This window comes from Herpailurus yagouaroundi, unplaced genomic scaffold (assembly GCF_014898765.1).
Source record: "Herpailurus yagouaroundi ecotype Mexico unplaced genomic scaffold, PumYag 100, whole genome shotgun sequence".
Taxonomy (NCBI): domain Eukaryota; kingdom Metazoa; phylum Chordata; class Mammalia; order Carnivora; family Felidae; genus Herpailurus; species Herpailurus yagouaroundi.
In genome coordinates, this window is record NW_024412391.1 from 68,972,373 (window position 1) to 68,981,276 (window position 8,904).

General features: G+C 38.3%; 1 long non-coding RNA gene across 1 annotated transcript in view; it reads right to left on the reverse strand.

The window, feature by feature from the left end:
• Positions 1–8,809, reverse strand: part of LOC121028766 (uncharacterized) — a 224,421-nt gene extending 215,612 nt beyond the window's left edge. Inside the window, exons 1-2 of the long non-coding RNA XR_005789426.1 lie at positions 7,781–8,809; positions 1,579–1,670 (exon numbers count right to left, since the gene is read on the reverse strand). This is a non-coding gene — a long non-coding RNA (uncharacterized LOC121028766). The remainder of the gene's footprint in view (positions 1–1,578; positions 1,671–7,780) is intronic.
• Between the last annotated feature and the right edge of the window lie 95 nt (positions 8,810–8,904).

The window sequence follows — 8,904 nt, forward strand, 5'->3', positions numbered from 1 at the left end:
TTTTTGAGACAGAGAGAGACAGAGCATGAACGGGGGAGGGGCAGAGAGAGAGGGAGACAGAATCGGAAGCAGGCTCCAGGCTCTGAGCCATCAGCCCAGAGCCCGACGCAGGGCTCAAACTCACGGACCGCAAGATCGTGACCTGGCTGAAGTCGGACGCTTAACCGACTGAGCCACCCAGGCGCCCCAAGAAATATTCTGTTTTTTAGGGAAGATGTTTCTGCACTGTAAAATTAAATACTGACTCAGAAGTATGGCAACTTTATTTTTTTTTGAGAGAGGGAGAGAGAGTGCACGCAAGTTAGGGAGGGACAAGGAGAGAGAGAATCCCAAGCAGGCTCTGTGCTGTAAGTGCAGAGTCCGACAGGGGGCTCAGTCTCACAAACCATGAGATCATGACGAAGTATGGAAACTTTACAAATGCAGTAATTCAGTGGTCTCTTTACGTGTCCTGAGAGCCTGTTGGTAGATTTATATTCAGAATAACAATAAAACAGATATAACAATTCCAGACAACCATTTCTACTTATATCACTTTCTTAAAAGCAAACAAACATTTCCTAGATTCCCCCCCATATGACTTCCCTTTTAATCTTACTGCCAGAAGTAGGTCACATGCTCATTTTTTTTAAATTGGGATTTAAAAAAGGCATACAGGCAAAAGACAGGGGTATCCATTCTCACCATTCCTATTGAATTAGCATAGTACTAAAAGTCCTAGCTAGAGCAATCATTCAAGAAAAAGAAATACAACATATTAGAATTGGAAAGGAAGAAGTAAAATTGTCTCTATTCGCAGATGATATGATTTTATATATATAAAATCCTAAAGACTCAACCAAAAAACTATTAGATCTAAGCAATGAATTCAGTGAAGTTACGTCATACAAAATTAATATACAAAAATGAGTAGCATTTCTGTACATTACTAACATATTTTCTAAGAAAAATAAATCTATACCATTTGCAATAGCATCAAAAAAACAATTAAACACTTAGAAGTAACTTTAACTACAAAGATGAAAGATGTCTACTCAGAAAACAAAACACTGATGAAAGAATTGAAGGAGACACAAATAAATGGGAAAAAATCCTATAATCGTGGATTGGAAGAATTAATGCTGTTAAAATGTCAATATTATCAAAATTCCTCTATAGACTCAATGCAATCCCTATCAAGATTCCAATAGCATTTTTTTACAGAAGTAGAAAAAACACTGCTAAAATTAATTTAGAACTACAAAAGCCAAATAGCCTGAATAGCCAAAGAAATCCTGAGAAAGAAGGAAAAAGAGAAGGTATCACACTTACTGATTTCAAGTTATACTATGAAGCTTTAATCATAACAACAGTATGGTGCTGGTATAAAACAGACAAACAGACCAATGGAACAGAAAACCCAAGCATATACAAATCAACTAGTATTTGACAAGGGAGCTAAGAATACTCAATAGAGAAAAGACAGTCTCTTCAATAAATGGTGCAGGGATAATTGGATATTCACATGTAAAAGAATGAAACAGGACCCATATCTTACACCACTCACAAAAATTAACTCAAAATAGATTAAAGACTTACGTGTAAAGACCTCAGATCATGAAACTCCTAGAAGAAAACAGGAATAAAGCTCCTTGACATGGGTCTTGGTAATGAATTTTTGGGTATGACACCTAAAATACAAGCAACACAATAAAAAATAAGTTGGACTACATCAAACTAGAAAACTTCTGCATGAAAAAAAAATCAACAAAAAGACTATTTATAGGACAACTGTGGTTAACAATTCATTATCACCTAAAATGTGCCAGGAACCCACTAAACACTTTACAAGCAAGCACTAAAACATCAATGATGGAAGTTTTACTCTCACTTAAAAATATTTACAGTTACTTGATTAATTGAGCTCTTATTCTGGGCAGTTAGAGAAGGGTGTCTGTGATTCCCAAGTGAAGATCCTAATCTTCATATCTTTCCCCAACAATCTTAAGAAAATGGAGATAGTATTTATGGGTTCCCCATGTTGTTATCAATCATTCCTATATTTTTTGAGATCTGAGCTCTCTCTAAAGCAAAGGTCTTTAAATCATGACGTAACACACCAAGATCAGAGTTAAAAAAAGTGGAGACCTTAATCTGGTAAATGTTGTTGCTCATTTCTTCCTGATACATTAGACCTGGGGTTAATTCAAATGCAGGAAATAGTGAAGCAACTTCAGTTAGTGAGCTGGAAGGTCTCCTTCACCCTTTACTTCAGCAGAGAAGTTCCACCTGGATGCTCTATGCAATTCTTTATTTCCTTTTTATCAAATTATAGTTGACACGCAGTGTTACATTCATTTCAGGCATACAACATAGTGTGGGTACAACTCTATACACTATGCTATGCTCACCATAGTGTAGCCTCCATCTGTCACATACAACACTATTACAATACCACTGACTCTATTTGCTAAACTGTCCCTTTCATCCCTGTGACTCATTCATTACACAACTGGAATCTATGCAGTACTTTATATTAAATTTTTTCCAGGAACAAAGAGAGTGTTCACACAGCCTTTAGTCTTGAAAATAGAATAAAGGTGGATTGGGGACGGTAAAGCACAAAAGAACAAGATTCTCTCTGAGAGACATTTTCAGCTAATGCTATAACTTAAATTGGAAAGAGTGAAATATTTATATCAGGCTAGGACAGCCCTTCAAGATCTTGGGCCAGTCATTTACCTACTCCCATCCTCTCTCAGCTCTTTCATCTTTTTCATAAAACAACATGGCTGGAGAAGATGGCAAAGGTTATCTGTGATTGCATTGACGTCAAAATGACTATGATCCATAGCCTATCTATAAACCTCACATAGCTCTCACCCTAACCCATATTGCTGCCACACCCCTCAACCATTGTGGTATGGCTGCTTAATTTCTGTAGTCTTTTTCTAGATATTAGCAAATTAAAACAAATAACACAGTATTTTAGTCCCCACACTGTCCATAGAAGTTAGGAATCCCTCTTCCAACTATATAGCTTGGGTGTTATTTTGCTGAGTTTCTTTAAATGGCTTGAGGATTGCAACACCCGTATCTAGGACTCTGTATTCTGAACATATAAGGGTAAGAATGGATTCTGATTCCACTGAGGTTTTTATTGGGTTCAAAATCAAAGTAGACACAAGGAGTGGACTCTCTTTCTCTAGGTTATATTTAGAAATGGAGGAAGTAAGTAAGCATCGCTCCTTGATGATTTGTGTGGTCTTGCCCAAGGGTGACTCATATGACTTTGGACAGTTTTTCTACCTCTAAACATTCATTTTCTGCAGCCCCTCCACTGCCCCATTTCCTCAGGAAGCAGTACAATGAGGGGGGAAAATGTGAGTTTGCTTTAATATCTTTGTAGTTTTTCATGTTTTTTTAAAAATGCCCATGCTTTAGAGTTAGGTAGATCAGAGGTCAAAGACATGGTAATAGCCTTGGGAAAGTTACTTATGTCTCAATTTCCTCATCTATGAAATGTGGGTAATTACATCTCCTTTTGAAGGTGATGTTCTTTAAGTGCAGTACCATAATGAGGTATCTTGGCACTTGGCACATACCAAGAACTTGGAAAAGTTGTTTATTTCTCCCTTCATCTTCACCCCTTCCTTTGGAATGAATGTCAAAACCATAAAAATAAATTGCCTGTATTACTTCTATTTTTGTAGAATTCTTATCGAGTACATGTTCTTGATTTTGGGGGGTTCGACAATACTCAGCCTATGAATAAAGTAATCCATGATACATGGATAAACATTCAAAGCTGGCTTTACATCCAGCTTTGTCACTGAACATGTCATCTAGCTACTACTACACAGGATGTGATTGATAAGTCAGGGATTCACAGTGTCCCAAAAGGTCATCTCACTGGACTACAGGAAAGACTTTGAAGAAGTCATTTTATACATCAGATCCTATCCCAGGGAGGTCATCATTTCTAAGTGTGACTCAGGCACTGCTACCCACAGCCCTATCCTAAAACCAGCAAAGCATTTGCTAAGGTGCTCTTCTCCTGGGGTCATAGCCAGAATCCTAGAGGGGTTTTCAGCAGTGGTTGGCAAACTACTACTCAAGGGCCAAATCTGGCCCACTGCTTGTTTTTGTATAACGGGAGCTAAGAATGATATGTACATATTTTAATAGTTGAAAAAAATAAAATGAAGAATAATGTTTCATGATATGTGAAAATTATATGAAATTCAAATTTCAGTGTCTGTAAATAAAATTGCTTTGAAACATAGCCACACCCATTCATTTGTGCATTGTCTATGTATGCTTGCATGCTACAATGGCAGAATTGCGTAGTTGCTACAGAGACTATATGGCGCACAAAGCCTATTATATTTACCAACTGACCCTTTACAAAGTTTGCTGTCCCCTAGTGTAGAGCACAGACTCCAGGGCCATGTGGCCTGGAAGCCAAGCTCAGCTCTGTGTTCATCCCACTTAGGAAAATTCTCTCATCTCCTCTGTTTCCTCAACTGTATAATGAGGATGATATAATCATTTACCTTATGGGATTCTATGAGGTTTAAGTGAATATATAAAGTGTTTAGAAGAGGGTCTGTCACATATTAAGTACTGTATGTATCTGTTGTTATTAGTTGCCACAATTTTTTTCATAAACTAAAACAGCAGCAACTTAACAATTTGTTAACAATAATTGTAAGAATTTCATTTGTAGCACTCCATTAAATTTAATTCTTTAGCAGTGGGGTAGTGGGAAGATGTCTGAAGACAACTGAAAACACAATTAGCATAGTTGCTTATCCATAAAGTTCATTCTGCACACTCACAAATATTTCATACACTGTATGATCTTTCAAACTTGAGTCTTGAAAGAGCGTACGCTCAACTTTGAGTTCAGTCCTCTCCATCTATTCTTTATTCTTGGTTACTTCTATAGAAATGGACTTCAAAGCAGAGGTCAAGTAACAGAAGAGAGAGCCCCAAAATAAATCCGTGCATATACAATTAACTGATCTTCCACAAGAATGTCAAAAATACACCATTGAGAAAGGATGGTCTCCTCCACAAATGGTGTTGGGAAAACCAGATACCAATACACAAAAGAATAAAAAAACTGGAATCTTATCTTACACTATACACAAAATCAACTCAAAATGGATTAAAGACAATATAAGACCAAAAACTATAAAACTCCTAGAAGAAAATATAGGGGAAAAATTCCATGACATTGGAGGCTATCTTAAAACCAGCTCTATCTTAAAACCAGCAAAGCATTTGCTACAGTGCTATCCTCCCAGAGTCATAGCCAGAAGACAATGCCAAGGCAATGATTTCATAGCTATGACAACAAAAGCATAGGCAACAAAAACATAAATAGACAAGTAGGACTATATCATACTAAAAACCTTCTGCACAACAAAGGAAACAACAGAATGAAAAGGCAAACCATGGAATGGGATAAAAATGTGCAAACCACATACCTGATAAGGAGTTAGCTTTCAAAATATATAAGGAATTTTTACAACAGCAAAAAACTAATAACCCACATTGATAATGGGCTAAAGAAGCCAACAGAAACATGAAAAGGTGTTCAACATTAATGGTCATCAGGAAAATGCAAATCAAAACCACAATGAGATATCACCTCACACCTGTCAGAATGGCTAAAATCAAAAACATAAGAAACAATAGGTGCTGGTAAGGATGTGGAGAAAAAGGAACCCTCTTACCCTGTTGGTGGGAATACAAACTGGTGCAGCCACTGTGGAAAATAGTATGCAGGTCGCTCAAAAAATTAAAAATAGAGCTACCTAATGAGCCAATAACTCCACTACTGGATACTTACCCAAAGAATATGAAAGCACTAATTTAAAAAGATATTTGCACCCCTGTGTTTATTACAGCATTATTTACAACAGCCAAATTATGGAAGCAACACAAGTGTCCACAAGAAGGACGAATGGATAAAGAAGATGTAGTATATATATACAATGGGATATTACTTAACCTTAAAAGAGAATGAAATCTGGCCATTTGGAACAACACGGATGGAGGTAGAAAGTATTACACTAAGTGAAATAAGTCAGAGAAAGACAAATACCGTATGATTTTTTATATGTGGAATTTAAGAAACAAAACAAATGAACAAAGGAAAAAAGACACAAACCAAAAAACAGATCCTTAACTATAGAGAACAAGTTGGGAGATGGGTGGGGGATGGGTGAAATAGGTGAAGAGGATTAGGAGTACACTTATCATTATTAGCACTGAGTATAGAACTGCTGAATCACTATATTGTACATCTGAAGCTAATATAACTAATATAAACTAATTTAAGCATACTGGATTTAAAATTTTTAAATTTTTTTTTTAACGTTTATTTATTTTTTTGGGACAGAGAGAGACAGAGCATGAACGGGGGAGGGGCAGAGAGAGAGGGAGACACAGAATCAGAAACAGGCTCCAGGCTCTGAGCCATCAGCCCAGAGCCTGACGCGGGGCTCGAACTCACGGACCGCGAGATCGTGACCTGGCTGAAGTCGGACGCTTAACCGACTGCGCCACCCAGGCGCCCCTTAAAAATTTTTAATGGGCTAAATAATTAAATATTTCTCCAAGGAAAGTATACAAGTACATGAAAAAGTGCTCAATGCTACTAATTATCAGGGAAATACCACACTGAGCTATCACTTCACACCTCCACTATTAGGAACCCCCACCTGGCCAGACAATAAGTGTTGGTAAGTATGTGAAATAATTGGAATTCTTGCATATTGTTGATGGGAATGCAAAATGGTATATCCACTATGTAAAACGGTATTGAGGTTCCTCAATTAAACTAAATTTAAATTTAAAATAAAACTACCATATGATCCAGGGGTGCCTGGGTGACTAAATCAATTGAGTGTCTGACTTCCCATCGTTTCGGCCATGATCTCATGGTTTGAGGGTTCAAGCCCCACTTTGGGCTCTGTGCTGACAGCTCAAAGCTTGGAGCCTTCTTTGGATTCTGTGTCTCCCTGTTTCTCTGCCCTTCCCGTGCTAGTGTTCTCTCTCTGTCTCTCAAAAATAAATAAACATTAAATTTTTTTTTTTAAAGAAAAGAGGATTTCAAAGAGCTATTTACACAGCCATGTTCATCACAGAATTATTTGCAATAACCAAGATGCAGAAGCAACCCAAATGTCCATCTATGGATGAATGAATTTAAAATGTGGCATATACATGTAATACAATTTTATCCAGACTTAAAAAGAAGGAAATCGTGTCATATGCTACAACATGGACAAATTTCAAGGACGTTATGCTAGGTGAAATAAGCCAATCACAAAAAGACAAATACTTCATTATTGTAACTATTGAGGTATCTGAGGTAATCAATCTCATAGAAACAAACAATGCTGGTTTTGAGGGGCTGGAAGAAGGAGCAAATGGGGAGTAGATGTTAATAGGTACAGATTTTCAGTCACACAGGATAAAAAGTCCTGGAGAACTGCTGTATAACACTGTGCATATAGTTAACAACACTGTATTGTACACTTAAACATTTGTTAAGAGGGTAGATCTCCTGTTCATTGTTCTTACCACACAAAAGGAAAAAAATAAGAAAAAAGAAAACTCCGCAGAGGCCAAGGACTCAAAAATTGCCTAATCTACCTCGATAATAGCTTTGGAATTTGAAAACAGTAATCTACTTCCTAAATCAAACATTAAACAGGTAATATATAGTTAATTTGATAGGTAACAACAGGGACTATTAAAGTTGTTCTCACAACTCAGGACTTACCATCTTTGGAGTTTGAGCAGCCAAAAAGAGGACTTGGAAGAGAGTTATACATTAGAAGAAAACAATGACCCTAGTGGGAACACAGCCCGGAAACTTGGAATGGAGGAACCCTGTCCACCATGGTGAACAGCACGTCACCACACTCAACAGGTGCTCCAACATTTGTTAAATGTTTATGACTCAATTTTTCAGTGCAGCCTCCGTAGCAAATAATGTGAATGTTGCTCATCAGTGCATTTCTTAAAACGTTCAAATTCAGAAAAACATTCATGACTGAAATTACATGAAACCAAACCAAAAAAAAAAAAAAAAATCTCACCCCTGAATTGCTCACATCAGACTGTTCAACGAGGGTGAAAAGAAAAATGCATGAAGAGAACCATTTCCTGAATCTGCCTAAAAGAATAGTTCTAACCTTTCACCTTCCTGAATATTTACCAGGGCACTCTTAGCTTGCCCTAAACTTTTCTTGTATACAAAGTGGCTGAGTAATTTTAGAGAAGGGGGAATTGTTTCGCCTGAATCATCGAGATAATTCAAACAACTCATTTTCTAAGAACCTGGGCGGGGTTGCCTTGCCAGTCAATGCCCTCCGTCCTTCCCAGGCCATATGACACCCAGCTTAACCAAGAGTTGACCGCGTCCCCTAGCAAGAAAACAGGCCGGTGTTCAGTGAAATGTGCAACCGCAAACCAAAGGCTCGCTTGCACACAGTTCCTGAAGTTTATTCCTGTTTTCCAAGGGCGTTTTCTTATTTTGATTTTCCAATGTCTCCTTCCCTCACAGGCATCTAAGAGCTGTCCTAAAGCATCCAGCTCCTTCCCTGCAAAACTACACTCCGCTTAGAGCCGGGCGGCCCAGACTAACGAAGTTGGTTAAAATGTTCAAAAGTATCAGAATATAGACGAGTTAGGAAAAAATAACCCCCGAGGCACCGTACTGGTGTTGGAATGTGCCATTCGTTTCGCAGGGAGGAATGCCACCGGCATGAACTGCGTCGCAGGTCCCAGGCACTTGCGGGAACCTGGCTTGGGCGCGACCCCGGCACAGGAAGCGCGGAGCCACGCGGTGCGCGCGCAGAGGGCTGAGGCGGGAGCTGAGCGCCGAGCGGGAGGGGGCTCCGG